The sequence below is a fragment of the Schistocerca serialis genome, chromosome 12 (genome assembly GCF_023864345.2).
Source record: "Schistocerca serialis cubense isolate TAMUIC-IGC-003099 chromosome 12, iqSchSeri2.2, whole genome shotgun sequence".
NCBI lineage: Eukaryota > Metazoa > Arthropoda > Insecta > Orthoptera > Acrididae > Schistocerca > Schistocerca serialis.
In genome coordinates, this window is record NC_064649.1 from 26,231,580 (window position 1) to 26,249,525 (window position 17,946).

A 17,946-nucleotide genomic window follows, 5' to 3' on the forward strand; every position below is an offset into this window, starting at 1 on the left:
GCGGTCGCGCGGTTCCGGACTGAAGCGCCTAGGCCGGCCACAGTGGCCGTGGGGTTAAAGGCGCTGCAGTCTGGAACCGCAAGACCGCTACGGTCGCAGGTTCGAATCCTGCCTCGGGCATGGATGTTTGTGATGTCCTTAGGTTAGTTAGGTTTAACTAGTTCTAAGTTCTAGGGGACTAATGACCTCAGCAGTTGAGTCCCGGAGTGCTCAGAGCCACTTTTTGAAGCGCCTAGAACCGTTCGGTCACAGCGGCCGGCCATAATATCAGTCTTCGGGTGAACGTACATCAGTAAAACATTAAGCCCTAATACGGGAAGTGTGGTGACTCACCCTTCTCAAAAAGGAAAATCTGCTGCCGAAGACACAAAATCTGGCCTGTGGTGCAATGGAAGTCATTAGGTTGGATGAGTCTGGCGATATACTTTCGGAAAAATATCATCCGCACCATTCCGAAGATTGTAAGAGCCGACAGGTGGAGAACTACCGCACACTTAGCTCAACAGCTCATACATCCAAGTTGCTGACAAGAATAATATACAAACGAATGTAAAAGAGAATTGAGGATATGTTGAGTTTGGCTATAGGAAAGATAGGGATACCAGAGAGGCAATTCTGACGTTTCGACTGATAATGGACGCAAGACTAAAGAGAAAACAGGACACTTTCATAGGATTTGTCGACATGGAAAAAGCGTCAGATAAAGTCAGATGGTGCAAAATATTCGAAAACCTGAGAAAAATATCGGTTAGCTATAGGAAAAGACGGGTAAGTATACTGTGTGTACAAGACACAAAAGGGAATAATAAGAGGGGACAACTAAGAACGAAGTGCTAGCATTAAAAAAGGTGTAAGACAGGGATGTAGTCTTTCCCCCCTATTGTTCAGTCTATACAATGAAAAACCAATGAAGCAAACAAAAAAAAAAAAAAAAGCTTCAAGAGTCGGATTAAAATTACGGTGAAAAGATATCAATGGTAAGATTCGCTGATGACGTTGCAATCCTCACTGAATGTGAAGAAGAATTACATGATCCGCTGAATGGAATGAACAGTCTAATGAGTACAAAGTATGCATTGAGGCTAAATCGAAGTAAGATGAAAATAATGAGAAGTAGCAGAAATGAGAACAGTGAGAAATAGACATCAGTATTAGTAATCACGAAGTAGATAAAGTTAACGAATTCTGCTACCTAGGAAGCAAAATAACCCGTAACGGATGGAGCAAGGAGGACGTAAAAAGCAGACTAGCACTGGAGAAAAAGGCATTCCTGGACAAGAGAAGCCTACCAGTATCAAACATAGGCCTTAAATTGAGGAAGAAATTTCTGAGAATTTACGTTTGGAGCACAGCATTGTATGTTAGTGAAACATGGACTGTGGTAAAACTGGAACAGAAGAGACTCGGAGCATTTGAGATGTTACGTATGCTCCAGCAGAATGCTGAAAATTAAGTGGACTGATCAGGCAAGGAATAAGGAGGTTCTACGCAGAATCGGTAAGGAAAGGAATATGTGGAAAACGTTGACAAGAAGAAGGGACGTCTGTTAACAAGTCTGGGAATAACTTCCATGGTACTAGAGGGAGCTGTGGAGTGCAAAACCTGTAGAGGAAGACAGAGTTTGGAATACATCCAGCAAATAATTGAGGACATAGGTTGCAAGTGATGCATTGAGATGGAGAGGTTGACACAGGAGAATTCGTGGTGGGCGGCATCAGATCAGTCAGAAGAGTGATGACTCAAAAAAAATCTTGTATCACTCAGTTTCCAATTGCTGGAAAAGATTACGTCCGAAACGAGACACGTGGCGTAGGTTCGCTGATGATATGGGCAGCCATATCATGGTTCTCCATGGGTCCCATGGGTACATTGAAAGGTCGCATTACTGCCAAGGACTGTGTGAGCATTTTGGCTGACCAAGTCCGTCCCATTGTAAAATGTTTATTCCCTGATGGTGACGCTGCGCCCCAAGACGACAGGGCCCTGTTCAGACAGCTCATCGTCCAGGACTGGATTTGTGAGCACATGCATTAATAGTACATTATCAGGGCTTAATGTTTTATAGGCGAATGTGATGCGTGGTACTTACTGGAATTAAGCAACACGTGGAAGGAAGGACCCACCAATGTATCTTTCTTTTCACAAAACATGTTTATTTAAAAATACGCTACTGGCCATTAAAATTGCTACACCAAGAAGAAATGTAGACGATAAACGGGTATTCATTGGACAAATAAATTATACTAGAACTGCCATGTGATTACATTTTCACGCAATTTGGGTGCATAGATCCTGAGAAATCAGTACCCAGAAAAACCACCTCTGGCAGTAATAACGGCCTCGATACGCCGGGGTATTGAGTCAAACAAGGCTTGGATGGCGTGTACAGGTACTGCTGCCCATGCAGCTTCAACACGATACCACAGTTCATCAAGAGTAGTGACTGGCGTGTTGTGACGAGCTAGTTGCTCAGCCACCATTGACCAGACGTTTTCAATTGGTTAGAGATCTGGAGAATGTGCTGGCCAGGGCAGCAGTCGAACATTTTCTGTATCCAGAAAGGGCCGTACAGGACCTGCAACATGCGGTCGTGCATTATCCTGCTGAAATGTACGGTTTCGCAGGGATCAAATGAAGGGTAGAGCCACGGGTCGTAACTCATCTGAAATGTGACGTCCACTGTTCAAAGTGCCGTCAATGCGAACAAGAGGTGTCCGAGACGTGTAACCAATGGCACCCCATACCATCACGCCGGGTGATACGATAGTATGGCGATGACGAATACACGCTTCCAATGTGCGTTCACCGCGATGTCGCCAAACACGGATGCGACCATCATGATGCTGTAAACAGAACCTGGATTCATCCGAAAAAATGACGTTTTGCCATTCGTGCACCCAGGTTCGTCGTGAGTATACCATCGCAGGCGCTCCTGTCTGTGATGCAGCGTCAAGGGTAACCGAAGCCGTAGTCTCCGAGCTGATAGTCCATGCTGCTTCAAACGTCGTCGAACTGTTAGTGCAGATGGTTGTTGTCTTGCAAACTTCCCCATCTGTTGACTCAGGGATCGAGACGTGGCTGCTCGATCCGTTACAGCCATGCGGATAGGATGCCTGTTATCTCGACTGCTAGTGATACCAGGCCGTTGGGATCCAGCACGGCGTTCCGTCTTACCCTCCTGAACCCACCGATTCCATATTCTGCTAATAGTCATTGGGCATCGACCAATGCGAGCAGCAATGTCGCGATACGATAAACCGCAATCGCGATAGGCTACAGTCCGACCTCTATCAAAGTCGGAAACGTGATGGTACGCATTTCTCCTCCTTACACGAGGCATCACAAAAACGTTTCACCAGGCAACGCCGGTCAACTGCTGTTGGTATATGAGAAATCGGTTGGAATTCTTCCTCATGTCAACACGTTGTAGGTGTCGCCACCGGCGCCAACCTTGTGTGAATGCTCTGAAAAGCTCATCATTTGCATATCACAGCATCTTCTTCCTGTCGGTTAAATTTCGCGTCTGTAGCACGTCATCTTCGCGGTGTAGCAATTTTAATGGCCAGTAGTGTATATACGACAAATTTTTTTTTACAAAATGGACAAATTTCTGACATTCTTTTGACAATAACATGAATAAGCCTTTGCAAAAGAATTAAAAACAGCAAACAATATGAGAATGATTACAAAACGACCGTGGCCGTGCGGTTCTGGGCGCTACAGTCCGGAACTGCCCTGCTGCTGTGGTCGCAGGTTCGAATCCTGCCTCGGGCATGGATGTGTGTGATGTCCTTATGTTAGTTAGGTTTAAGTAGTTCTAAGTTCTAGGGGACTGATGACCACAGATGTTAAGGCCCATAGTGCTCAGAGCCATTGAACCATTTTGAACAAAACGGCAGGACCTGCAGCCTGCCCGCTATCGGTGTTTACTACCGCGCTGGACATAGTCTGTCTTATTCAATCCCCTTCTGAAACACATGAAAACTATATAAGCACCATTGATGACAAGAGTGATTCAATTATTCAAAATAGATGACGTAACTTTTAATTTGAAAGCTGTATGTCGAGAAGCTCGGGGTTAAGATGCGCACCTGTTAAACAGATTAGGAAACAATATCACAATGATAAGGCTTACTTCAAAACAACCAACCTCTTAATTTCAATCGGCAACCAAGGTGCGACTTGATTCCAACCGGTCTCTTTTCACAATTTTATTTTGACTAATGCCACGGTGACAGTTGGCTGTTAATACTTTCAAAGTTAGACTGATTGTTAGTTAGCTGCCAACAGGTGCTGTTGATATTCCTCAATGGGGACAGCTGAAAATGTGTGTCCCGATCGGGACTCGAACCCGGGATCTCATACTTACATGGCAGACGCTCCATCCATCTGTACCACCGAAAGCGCAGAGGATAGCGCGACTGCAGAGACCTATCCCTTGCACGCTTTCCGTGAGACATTCTCAACCGTCCACAACCTACATTCGTAATGTTCCTAAGGGATATTTGCCCATTCACTCATTACTCGCGCCAGCTAAGGTAACGATTTCCGTAAGAGTTCGGGCAAAGTGTGCGCATTCGTACAGAAGGAGGTCAATGGACGGGTAGCCTTTAACTATACGAAGATAGAAACTGTTCCGGAAGAACCAATACCAATGATGACCATGCAGGTTTTCTTTTGAAATGATAGTTAATCGAAACCCTCAGCTGCCAACAGGGCAGGGAATTTCTTTCTAGAGAAGATGCATGGTCATCATTGGTATCTGTTCTTTCGGAACAGTTTCTATTCTTCATATGGCTGTCAGTTATTAAGACCGCTCTGAAGAAACGCCTTAAAACATTACTTGTGAACACTTATTAAAAGAGAACTAACTCGGCGAAACACGCAGACCCAGCTAAAATACAGCAATACACCTTTCAAACACAGCAACACACAGCTTAGTACAACAGGTTGTTGGGATTATATCTAATGATTGAGAAATGCAATTACAATCAAAGAATTGAGCCGGTTAACATCTACATCTAACCGCAAGGTCCCTCTTTTGTTTAATGGCATCCTGAGCCTTAGTACAACTGTTATGGCTGTGTTTACGACCAGGAGCTGACTCATTAGAACATTAATGCTAGGATACAACCAGAAAGGAATGGCAGTGTAATAGCGGGAAAAGTTTTCAAATGACGACTAGTGCCTCAGTACAATACTACGGCCTATATTTAGCCGACAGAGTAAAACTCTGAGGGTCGGGTACAAACCAGAAAATAATAAGGAGGGCAGGTAGACAATGACACAAATCACCACGAGGATTACAGAATGTTACTTCCCTTTATCAACAAGCAGCTCCATGGATCCACGGTACATCGCAGCGGTTACTGAGTGGTGGCGATGAAAGCCAGGTAGAACAGGGCAGCCAAGCCACGAGCGGTCGTCCGACAGGAATGTTGCCAACCAACCGAGGGGATGTCAGCCTTCTACTCTGTAACCGATGCTGACCCCGGCGAGGTACTCCGGTATCTTCGCTCTGCGCAGGCCTTTCTTACGCAGCTCATAGCTTCGGCCGGTCGGACCTCGTGACCACCTCCTGTTGCGACGCTACCGCCAATCCCCAAATTTCGTGCCTATATATCTTCGAGCAAAGACCTTCTAAGGACACAACCCACAGATACCAACTCTTCCTCGTAGATATTGCCAATGGAGCCGCAACAAGGGTAGTCGATGCTCCACCTGATCCAGCGGCGCCGGACTGAACAGTCTACTAACTCAATGGCGCCACGACTGAGTATGTACGCATGATCTGATGTCGCGAGAAACCGGTCGTGCTCATGTAAACAAGGAAGTTCAGCTGAAAAAAGTTCATTTCTGAGTGATAAAGCATTGGTTTGTTACGTTCGGAATCCTGGATGAAAATATTTATAAGCTGTGACGTCATTTATATTTCACACATTCGTAGTAGTGGCTGAAATATACGCGAAAACTAATAATTCTGAGTAAACGTGCTGGGTTGGTTTGTAACAATTTACTTATGTTGTCAACACACAAGGCTAGCTCAAAAATACTCGTGGTTTGCTTAAAACTATAGTAGTTAATGGCCGATAAATAAATATTGTTGCAGAGAGAGACACGACATAATCATCTATGTAGCTGCACTACTATTCTCAACGTTACGTAAATTCTTTGTTAAACACTGATCTTTTATACTGTTAATTGTGATTTGAATAATATTTAAGCCAGTGAAAACGAGATTTTTACCAGTGAGCGATTTACTCATTTCAAGCCTGAGCCTCGTTTTATTATTTATTAATTTCGCGTTCGTCGTGTATATTTAATGAAAACTTTTCTGCGAAAAGGTTTACAGATATCAAAGATATTCAAAGTAATTTTTTCTGTTATCTCGTGGGTGAATCCTGGAAATGATGTGATTAATTATAAATTTTACAGATATCAAAGATATTTCAAGTAATTTTTTTCTGTTAATTCGTCGGTGAACGCCGGAAATGACGTGACTAATTATATTTCACGTAATGGCTGCCAGTGCGCCACAACGACAAAAGAATGGCAGAGAGCCAATTTTAATTCTAGCGATAGTTAATTATCTGCACTTAATTACATTGAGGTGGAGGGAGAGAAATGAAACGACATTACCAGGACAAATGTCTTTCATACATATATTCTGAAAAAACTTACGTATAATTTACAAAATAGTGCGGTCAGAAGCAACCTCGTACAAAAGTGTCTCGTACAATCCAGAGCTGACACCATAGTGATCATTTTATTCATCCAAGTCCTTCAAAAATGGTTCAAATGGCTCTGAGCACTATGGGACTTAACATCTATGGTCATCAGTCCCCTAGAACTTAGAACTACTTAAACCTAACTAACCTAAGGACATCACACACATCCATGCCCGAGGTAGGATTCGAACCTGCGACCGTAGCAGCCGCGCGGTTCCGGACTGAAGCGCCTAGAACAGCTCGGCCACAGCGGCCAGCAATGTCCATACAACTAATTCACACATGTTCAAGTGGATCACACACCACGGCTTTTCTAGTGCCTCTCTTCTAGTGCGTGGTTTCTAGTCCAGGTCTGCTCGTGTCCGTCTTCTACTGTCCGGCAGCGGCTGGCAGGAGTGTCGCTTATACACTACTGGCCATTAACATTACTGCACCACGAAGATGACGTGCTACAGACGCGAAGCTTAACCGACAGGAAGAAGATGCTGTGACATGCAAATGATTAGCATTTCAGAGCATTCACACAAGGTTGGTGCCGGTGGCGACACCCACAACGTGCTGACATGAGGAAGGCTTCCAACCGATTCCTCATACACAAACAGCAATTGACCGGCGTTGCCTGGTGAAACGTTGTTGTGGTGCCTCGTGTAAGGAGGACAAATGCGTACCATCACGTTCCTGACATTGATAAAAGTCGGATTGTTGCCTATCGCGCTTGCGTTTTATCGTATCGCGACGCTGCTGCTCGCGTTGGTCGAGATCCAATGACTGTTTGCAGAATATGCAATCGATGGGTTCAGGAGGGTAATATGAAATGCCGTCCTGGATCACAACGGCCTCGTATTACTATCAGTCGAGATTACAGGCATCTTATCCCCATGGCTGTAACGGATCGTGCAGCCACGTCTCGATCCTCGAGTCAACAGATGGGGACGTTTGCAAGACAACAACCATCTGCACGAACAGTTCGAGGAAGTTTCCAGCAGCATCGACTATTAACTCGGAGACCACGGCTGCGATTACCCTTGACGCTGCATCACAGACAGGAGCGCCTGCGATGGTCTACTCGACGACGAACCTGGGTGCACGAATGACGAAACGCCATTTTTTTGGATGAATCCAGGTTCTGTTTACAGCATCATGAAGGTCGCATCTGTGTTTGGCGACATCGCGGTGAACACACATTGGAAGCGTGTATTCGTCATCGCCATTCTGGCGTATCACCAGACGTGATGGTATGGGGTGCCATTGATTACACGTCTCGGTCACCTTTGAACAGTGGACGTTACATTTCAGGTGTGTTACGACCCGCGGCTCCACCCTTTATTCGATCCCTACGAAACCCTACATTTCAGCAGGATGATGGACGACTCCATGTTGCAGGTCCTGTATGGGGCTTTCTGGATTCAGAAAATGTTCGACTGCTGCCCTGGCCAGCACATTCTCCAGATATCTCATCAACTGAAAACGTCTGGTCAATGGTGGCCGAGCAACTGGCTCGTCACAATACACTAGTCACTACTCTCGATGAACTGTGGTATCGTGTTGAAGCTGCATGGGCAGCTGTACCTGGACGCGCCATCCAAGATCTGTTTGACTCAAGGCTGTTATTACGGCCAGAGGTGGTTGTTCTGGGCACTGATTTCTCAGGATCTATGCACCCAAATTGCGTGAAAATGTTATCACAAAAATGGCTCTGAGCACTATGGGACTCAACTGCTGAGGTCATTAGTCCCCTAGAACTTAGAACTAGTTAAACCTAACTAACCTAAGGACATCACAAACATCCATGCCCGAGGCAGGATTCGAACCTGCGACCGTAGCGGTCTTGCGGTTCCAGACTACAGCGCCTTTAACCGCACGGCCACTTCGGCCGGCAATGTTATGACATGTCAGTTGTAGTATAATATATTTGTCCAATGAATACCCGTTTATCATCTGCATTTCTTCTTGGTGTAACAATTTTAATGGCCAATAGTGTATTCTCTTCAGACAGAGGCCGTTCTTGTCGTGGTGCGGTCCTTGTCAGCGTTCTATTGGCTACCGTCGTCTCATAGTCCTCTCAGCTCTTGCGTTCTTCGAGCCGGCGCTTGTCGTTACGCCGGAACAGCTTCTATTTCTTCGTTCTCATCTCTCAGTCAATCATTTTGTTTTTGTCAGAGATGGAACGTCACTCATTTCCGTGCGTCTTTTAAAACCTGACAACTTTCAAGATGTAAGCAGGGTATTAATGTGGCATTCGTTGCTTTCCGACTTGTGTGAAATAACTGTGAAAACCTGATCTCTCTCTTTCCAAGCATGAATCCCAACTTGCGGGGTCTGCTGTTGTTGTCGTTCTGATTTGGCGTGTTAATTTGAAGGGGTAGCTGGATGCCCTTCCTGTCGGCGCCTCATACACCGCCAGGACGGAATGTGCATACCCCAACTATCTGCATCTAGTGTAATCTATGGAATAGTGCGAACGGGATTCAGACGTCTGCTAGTCGTGTAACTGAGGCGGAACGTGGGGACCAAACCGGTATTCACCTAGTGGGACGTGGAAAACCGCCTAAAAACCACATCTGGGCTGGCCAGCACACCAGCCCACGTCGTTAGCCCGCCGGGCGGATTCGACCTGGGGCCGGCGCGTCTATCCGAGTCCAGGTAGCAGAGCATTAGCGCTCTCGGCTACCCTGGCACTCCGTCTTCAGGTCACGAGTGGCCTACCGGGACCATCCGAGCGCCGTGTGATCCTGAGTGGAGGGTGTGGATAGGAGGGGCGTGGGGTCAGCACACCGCTCTCCCGGTCGTTATGGTGGTATTCTTGACCGAAGCCGCTACTATTCGGTCGAGTAGCTCCTCAATTGGCATCACGAGGCAGAGTACACCCCGAAAAATGGCAACAGCGCATGGAGGCCTGGATGGTCACCCATCCAAGCGCCGACCACGCTCGATAGCGCTTAACTTCGGTGATCTCACGGGAACCGGTGTATCCACTGCGGGTTGTGAAAACCTGAACCATCTACATCTACATTTATACTCCGCAAGCTACCCAACGGTGTGTGCCGGTTAGGCACTTAACGTGCCACTGTTATTACCTCCCTTTCCTGTTCCAATCGCGTATGGTTCGCGGGAAGAACGACTGCCGGAAAGCCTCCGTTCGCGTTCGAACCTCTCTAATTTTACATTTGTGATCTCCTCGGGAGGTATAAGTAGGGGGAAGCAATATATTCCATACCTCATCCAGAAACGCACCCTCTCGAAACCCGGACAGCAAGCTACACCGCGATGCAGAGCGTCTCTCTTGCGGAGTCTGCCACTTGAGTTTTCTCACCATCTCCGTAACGCTATCACGCTTACCACATAAACCTGTGACGAAACGCGCCGCTCTTCTATGGATCTTCTCTGTCTCCTCTGTCAACCTGACCTGGTACGGATCCCACACTGATGAGCAATACTCAAGTATAGGTCGAACGAGTGTTTTGTAAGCCACCTCCTTTGTCGATGGCCTACATTTTCTAAGCACTCTCCCAGTGAATCTCAACCTGTCACCCGCCTTACCAGCAATTAATTTTATATGATCATTCCACTTCAAATCGTTCCGCACGCATACTCCCAGATATTTTACAGAAGTAACTGCTACCAGTGTTTGTTCCGCTATCAACGTGGTGACGTTATTACCAATTGCGTCCAAAGAGGACCAACGCGCCGTTATTCTTTTGTTTGGTGCCGAAGGACAAACACAGATAGACATTTGATGCACAATAAAGAATGTGTGTGGGACAGGATGCATGTAGGAAACCAGCGTTGAGGAATGCTGCGAGGAGTTTCGTGCAGGTCGCCATTCGACGTAAGACGGCGGTCCATGCGGGAGGTGAGTCTCATACGTTACGCCAACTCAAGTTGGAAATCGAACACCTGCCCTGTAGTCCTGATCTCTCCCCGTCCTGATTTCGGTCCCTTAAAAAGGCCTCGAAGGGTCGACGACTGCTGTCGGATGTGAAAGTGAAGCAGGCAGTTACGGACTTCTTCACACAGCACGACACGTTGTTTTACCACACCGGTATCTTCAGCCTGGTGCGTTGGCGAGATGACTGTCTCAGTGCCCACGGAGATTTTGCCTGATTGGCTTACCGATTCTCGCCTATACGTCCTTCGAACAGAAACTTTTTGATCGATCATTATACGTAAATTCAAAAGCGGCAAAACAATGAAAAAGAAATGAAATTAAATAAGTTCTGGGCCAGAATGAGACTTCCACCCTGCAGTTGAGTGTGCTCTGGTATGGAACTTTCCTGGCAGATTAAAACTGTGTGCCGGACCCAGACTCGAACTCGGGACCTTTGCCTTTCGCTGGCAAGTGCTCTACGATCTCAGCTACCCAAACACGACTCCCAAACTTCCAGACTGGAAACATTCTCCAGGCTGTGGCTACGCCATGTCTCCGCAATATCCTTTCTTCCAGGAGTGCTAGTTGTGCAAGGTTCGCAGGAGAGCTTCTGTGAAGTTGGAAAGTAGGAGACGAGGTATTGGCGGAAGTAAAGCTGTGAGGATGGGGCGTGAGTCGTGCTTGGGTAGCTCAGTTGGTAGAGCAATTGCCCGCGAAAGGCAAAGGTCCCGAGTTCGAGTCTCGGTCCGGCACACAGTTTTATCTGCCAGGAAAGTTTCAAGTGCTGGGCCTTTGGGCTAAATAAAACAAACGGCACCAATTCTTTCCGATCACGAGCTCCATAATACACATCGGTGCGTCTCCACAGTCTTAGGCAACGGTCTGCCAAACTTTCCGTGGACGGGTACAAACAGTTCGGGTTGCTGCCCTTGTTTAAGTTCAAACCTGGCGTGTGATGTGAGTCTTTATAGCCTCTGATGATGTCTCCAGCACTGGGAAACCTCAGGAGACGAGAGGTTAGAGACGGCCTAACGGCTCTATAACTGAAATCACTAAGGATGTGATCAAAACTATTCTGTTCATCTACATCTACATGGATACTCTGCAAATCGCATTTAACTGCCTGGCAGAGGGTTCATCGAACCACCTTCACAATTCGCGTGGAATGAATGAACACCTATATCTTTCCATACGAGCTCTGATTTCCCTTATTTTATATTGGTGATCGTTCCTCTCTATGTAGGTCGGGTTCAACAAAATATTTTCGCGTTCAGAGGACAAAGTTGGTGATTGGAATTTCGTGAGAAGATTCCGTCGCCTTTCTTCTAATGATTTCCCGCCCAAATCCTCTATCATTTCAGTGACACTCTTTCCCATATTTCGCGACAATACAAAACGTGCTGCCTTTCTTTGAACTTTTTCGATGTACTCCGTCAGTCCTATCTGGTAAGGATACCACACAGCGCAGCAGTATTCTAAAAGAGGACGGACAAGCGTTGTGTAGGCAGTCTCCTTAGAAGACCAGTTACATTTTCTAAGCGTCCTGCCAATAAAACGCAGTCTTTGGTTAGCCTTCCCCACAACATTTTCTATGTGTTCCTTCAGTTTAAATTGTTCGTAATTGTAATACCTAGGTATTTAAGAAACTTCCTGGCAGATTAAAACTGTGTGCCGGACCGAGACTCGAAATCGGGACCTTTGCCTTTCGCGGGAAAGTGCTCTACCAACTGAGCTACCCAAGCACGACTCACGCCCCGTTCTCACAGCTTTACTTCTGCCAGTACCTCGCCTCCTACCTTCCAAACTTTACAGAAGCTCTCCTGAGAACCTTGCAGAAGTAGCACTCCTGAAAAAAAGGATATTGCGGAGACATGGCTTAGCCACAGCCTGGGGGATGTTTCCAGAATGAGATTTTCACTCTGCAGCGGAGTGTGCGCTGATATGAAACTTCCTGGCAGATTAAAACTGTGTGCCGGACCGAGACTCGAACTCGGGACCTTTGCCTTCGGCGGGCAAGGTTCTCAGGAGAGCTTCTGTAAAGCTTGAAAAGTAGGAGGCGAGGTACTGGCAGAAGTAAAGCTGTGAGGACGGGGCGTGAGTCGTGCTTGGGTAGCTCAGTTGGTAGAGCATTTGCCCGCGAAAGGCAAAGGTCCCGAGTTCGAGTCTCGGTCCGGCACACAGTTTTAATCTGCCAGGAAGTTTCATATCAGCGCACATTCCGCTGCAGAATGAAATTCTCATTCTGGAGACCTAGGTATTTAGTTGAATTTACGGCTTTTAGATTAGACTGAATTATCGTGTAACCTCAGTTAAACTAATTGTGTTTTGTGACCCTTCACTCACTGTGTGGAAGCGCACCCTACTTTTAATCTCTTCTACATGTTCAGCAACATCTCTACAACGCTTACGGTAGATTATGGAAGGTGCATTGTGTGTAACGCTCTCACTTGCCCTTTTTCTGTGTCAGTTGCGAAAGGTTCGCGGAAGAAACGATTGCTCGTCTCTACTTTTTACCTTTTTAGTCTTTTCACTAGAAATGCATAGTAAGAAGCAATACAGGGTTTTTATAATTAAACTTTCTCTACTTCGCAGGGCCTCCATGGAAAACGAGTGATCGTAAGAAAATTAAGCTTTTGCAAGGACCTGGGGAACATAAATAACGAATGAAAAATTGACAAACACACATTTTACTTTCCATAAGAGAGGGTGACATTTGTTAATTGCATACCATGTTTACGTTCCACGTTACAAACATTACTCAATGTGACGACCACCTACAGCCACGGCTGCTTGCAACCGCACTAGAGATTGCTCTACCGCTGCTAGAATCACCTCAGATGGCTGCCTCCCACATTATGCTCATCTTCAGCTTCCATTGTGTGTCAGTGTCCCGTAGATAAACCCTGTCCCCCAGGTAGACCCACAGCCAGAAATCACATCGGTTCAAATGGTTTCGAATCTAGTGATCATCGTGGCCACCAAGTTCGGAACGATCGGCCAACTATTCGGTTTCCTCCAGATGTGTTACGGAGTAACCGAGTGACCTTACCAGCAACTTGAGGCGGAGATACATCGTGCATCAAAACACTTGAGTCCAAAGAACTCTCCCGTAGAGCAGGGATCACATTTTGACGAAGCAGATCACAGTAACGTGTATTGTTCACGCTGTATCTCCTTGGTTCTTAGAGTCCGAGTTGCTCAAAGAAAATTGGACCCGTCATGAAGTGTGTCGCGAAGCCATACCATACACTCACGCGATGCCTGTGTAGGGGAGCGTTCGTTGGCGGTCACGACCCCCAAATAAGACAGCTGCGAATGCTCGCTGCGCCAGTGAGCGTGAAGTGTGCTTCATCACGCCACAAAATGATCCAAGGCCACATGTGGTCCACTCCTATCCTTGCAAGAAACACGAGAGCACTCAGCGAATTGCAACAAACTGTAAACAAAATTTCAAGCTTTTCTAAACTTCTACTATTTCACATGCTTAACGGCAAATATTTAGAACATTAACTCATTTATGTATTCAAATGTATTCGTCACGTGGCAAAAGTAATTGACTGATGTGGAATTTTTACGGATACCATTTGATGATTGTTAGGAGCACTTTACGAACGGTGGACCACGGAATGTTCAGCTGTCGTAACACAGCTCGTGGAACGCTTAGAGATCGCATATAGCATCCAACGTTCTCAGCCACGGGAACAGTAACTGATTCAACAATTTGTGACCAAATTGGACGTTGGCCTCTCCCAGGAGCAGTTCCCAAATCACCAGTTAGTTCTAGCCTGCTGCGAAAAGAGGACCTTTCCGTCTTCCTATACTGCATCGATACGTGGGAAGAGCAGCAAGGCTGTTACGTCTCCATTCGTCCCTCCATTCACGCCTGTCGCGACACCACTGGAGGCGGGCTGCACGATGTTGGGGCGTGAGCGGAAGACGGCCTAACGGTGTGCGGGACCGTAGCCCAGCTTCATGGAGACGGTTGCGAATGGTCCTCGCCGATACCCCAGGAGCAACAGTGTCTCTAATTTGCTGGGAAGTGGCGGTGCGGTCCCCTACGGCACTGCATAGGATCCTACGGTCTTGGCGTGCATCCGTGCGTCGCTGCTGTCCGGTCCCAGGTCGACGGGCACGTGCACCTTCCGCCGACCACTGGCGACAACATCGATGTACTGTGGAGACCTCACGCCCCACGTGTTGAGCAATTCGGCGGTACGTCCACCCGGCCTCCCGCATGCCCACTATACGCCCTCGCTCAAAGTCCGTCAACTGCACATACGGTTCACGTCCACGCTGTCGCGGCATGCTACCAGTGTTAAAGACTGCGATGGAGCTCCGTATGCCACGGCAAACTGGCTGACACTGACGGCGGCGGTGCACAAAAGCTGCGCAGCTAGCGCCATTCGACGGCCAACACCGCGGTTCCTGGTGTGTCCGCTGTGCCGTGCGTGTGATCATTGCTTGTACAGCCCTCTCGCAGTGTCCGGAGCAAGTATGGTGGGTCTGACACACCGGTGTCAATGTGTTCTTTTTTCCATTTCCAGGAGTGTAATTATCTCTTATATGAACATACGCTCTCAGAACTTCAACAGCAAAGCAAACCATACCGCAGAGCGCGTCCCTTGTCGTCGAGATGGATGAGCGTTTCTGACACTTTCGCACCTAATAAACGAAAATGTCACGTAACGATGGTTTTCTTTGGATCATCTCTATTTGTTCTGCCAACCATATTTGGTACACTATGTGATCAAAAGTATCCCTACACCTGGCTGAAAATGACTTACAAGTTCGTGAAGCCCTCCACCTGTAATTCTGGAATTCACCCTTAGCCTTGATGACAGTTTCCACTCTCGCAGGCATGCTTTCAATCAATTGCTGGAAGGTTTCTTGGGGAATGGCAGCCCATTCTTCATGCAGTGCTGCACTCGGGAGAGGTATCGATGTCGGTCGGCGAGGCCTGGCACGAACTCGGCGTTCCAAAACATCCCAGAGGTGTTCTGTAGGATTCAGGTCAGGACTATGTGCAGGCCAGTCCATTAGACGGATGTTATTGCCGTGCAACCACTCCGCCACAGGCCGTGCATTATGAAAAGGTGCTCCATCGTCTTGAAACATGTAATCGCCATCTCCGAATTGCTCTTCAACAGTGGGAAGCAAGAAGGTGCTTTAAACATCAATGTAGGCCTGTGCTGTGATAGTGCCACGTACAACCACCAGGGATGCAAGCCCCCTCCATGGAAAACACGACCACACCATAACACCACCGCCTCCGAATTTTATTGTTGTCACTATACACTCTGGCATATGACGTTGACCGGGCATTCGCCATACCCACACCCTTCCATCGGATCGCCACATTGTGTACCATGATTCGTCACTCCACACAATGTTTTTCTACAATTCAGTCGTCCAATGTTTAACATTCTTAGACCAAGCGAAGTGTCGTTTGGCATTTACCGGCGTGATGTGTGGCTTATGAGCAGCCGCTCGACCATGAAATCCTAGTTTTCTCAACTCCCGCCTAACTATCATAGTACTTGTAGTGGATCCTGATGCAGTCTGGAATTCCTATGTGATGGTCTGGATAGATGTCTGCCTATTGCACATTACGACCCTCTTCAATTGTCGGCGGATTCTGTCAGTCAACAGACGAGGTCGACCTGTACGCTTTTGTCCCTTCACGTTTCCACTTCACTGTCACATCGGAAATAGCGGACCTTTGGATGTTTAGGAGTTTGGAAATGTTGGGTACAGATTTACGACAGAAGAGACACCCAATCACCTGACCACGATCGAAGTCCGTGAGTTCCGCGGAGCGCCCCATTCTTCTCTCACGTTGTCTAATGACTACTGAGGTCGCTGATATCGAGTACCTGGCAGTAGGTGGCAGCACAATGCACCTAATATGAGAAATGTATATTCCTGGGGTGTATCCCTTAAAGAAACTAAAAACAAAAAGTACACGAAGATACTGTACCGCTCTGTAAGAAATTTTCTTTAAAATTATGTGCGGGGATGTATCATAAACTCATAGTTATTTCATGTTATCCCGTTCATATTTAAAGATATTTTTTCTCCATTCCCACAACTACCCTTATTCCAAATACTACACTTATTCCACATACTTGTCATTATCTAAAGCTATAAAAGTGTGGAAGTTTCAAACGGGTCCCCTGGTTTGTAACTGTATCAGACGAAAAACAGTTTTTCTGTCATTTTGTTATTATCTGTCTGTCCGTCTGTTAAGTATCGATACCGATAACAGGCATAAATCATCGATATTCTCGATTCCGGTATGTGCGAACTTTCTATGTACGTAACTAGCTTAGCGACCGCTGCTTCGCTCACGTAGACTGTTTGGCCTGCAGAATTTTTTTGTTTTCGTTTTTATTTAATCGAAGTTTTGTGTTGTTTCCAGATAGCAACATCTTCTAATCTTTTCACGCTAATTGAGGCCATACAAGCAAGTCTTTTTCGGATGTACTTCTGACCAAAAGCGATTGTGATACATGGAGTCCAAAGTTTTTGTTAATCATGCCTTTTACGTTCTTGTGGAGATCTTTCCATAGCAACTTCCACACTGTAACAAATGTTCCTTTGTATCCAACCGAGAAGTGAAATACCAATTTTCATGAATTTAGCTTTAAAATTTTTGTAATGTAACGAAATATTTTATTAAGAATTTTCCTCCCCTAATGCACACCCTTAACGCTTGAAATTCCAGAAACACTGAAATATATATATTTTTTAATTTCAAACCGATAAGTCAAATTCTAATTGCCATAGATGTAGTCTTAAGCATCTTTTAATAATTATTAAGTTCCAAAAACAGTGAAACGTATTTTTTTTATTTCTGAGAGGCCAAATTTAAATTTTTATAGATTTAGCTTTCAAAATGCTCTAATAATAAAATATTTTCATAAAAAAATCTCATCCGCCGTTTCACTCTCTTAGGGATTCAGTTTCCATAAGCAATGAAACACTTTTTTTTCTTCTTTTTTTTTTTTTGTAACTGAGAATTCAAACACCAGTGTTCATTGATGTAGCTTTAAAAATCCTTTAGAAGTTCTTTAATAACGATACATTATCAAAAAAAACTTTCACCTGATATTTTGTCCCCATAAGGTTAAATTTCCGTAAATGCTGAAACACGTATTTCTTTCATTCTGACCAAGAAACTGTGATGGGTTTGTTTTGTTTGTTTGAAGTTGTAATGGTGTTGTGTACGTGTTATTGTAAAACATATGAAAACGAAACAGCAGAAATAACAGTATTATTTAAAAGAAAGAAAATCTCTGATAATTCTTATTTATGTGCTGCTGAGCTCGACTATAATGAATTATTTTGTCA

General features: G+C 45.9%; 2 non-coding genes across 2 annotated transcripts; both read left to right on the plus strand.

Annotated features, from left to right (window-relative positions):
• The first annotated feature begins 11,274 nt into the window (after positions 1–11,274).
• Positions 11,275–11,349, plus strand: Trnas-cga (transfer RNA serine (anticodon CGA)). The gene has a single exon. It is a non-coding gene; the product is annotated as a tRNA-Ser (tRNA).
• Positions 11,350–12,698: 1,349 nt separating this feature from the next.
• Trnas-cga (transfer RNA serine (anticodon CGA)) lies at positions 12,699–12,773 on the plus strand. The gene has a single exon. It is a non-coding gene; the product is annotated as a tRNA-Ser (tRNA).
• Positions 12,774–17,946: the final 5,173 nt, after the last annotated feature.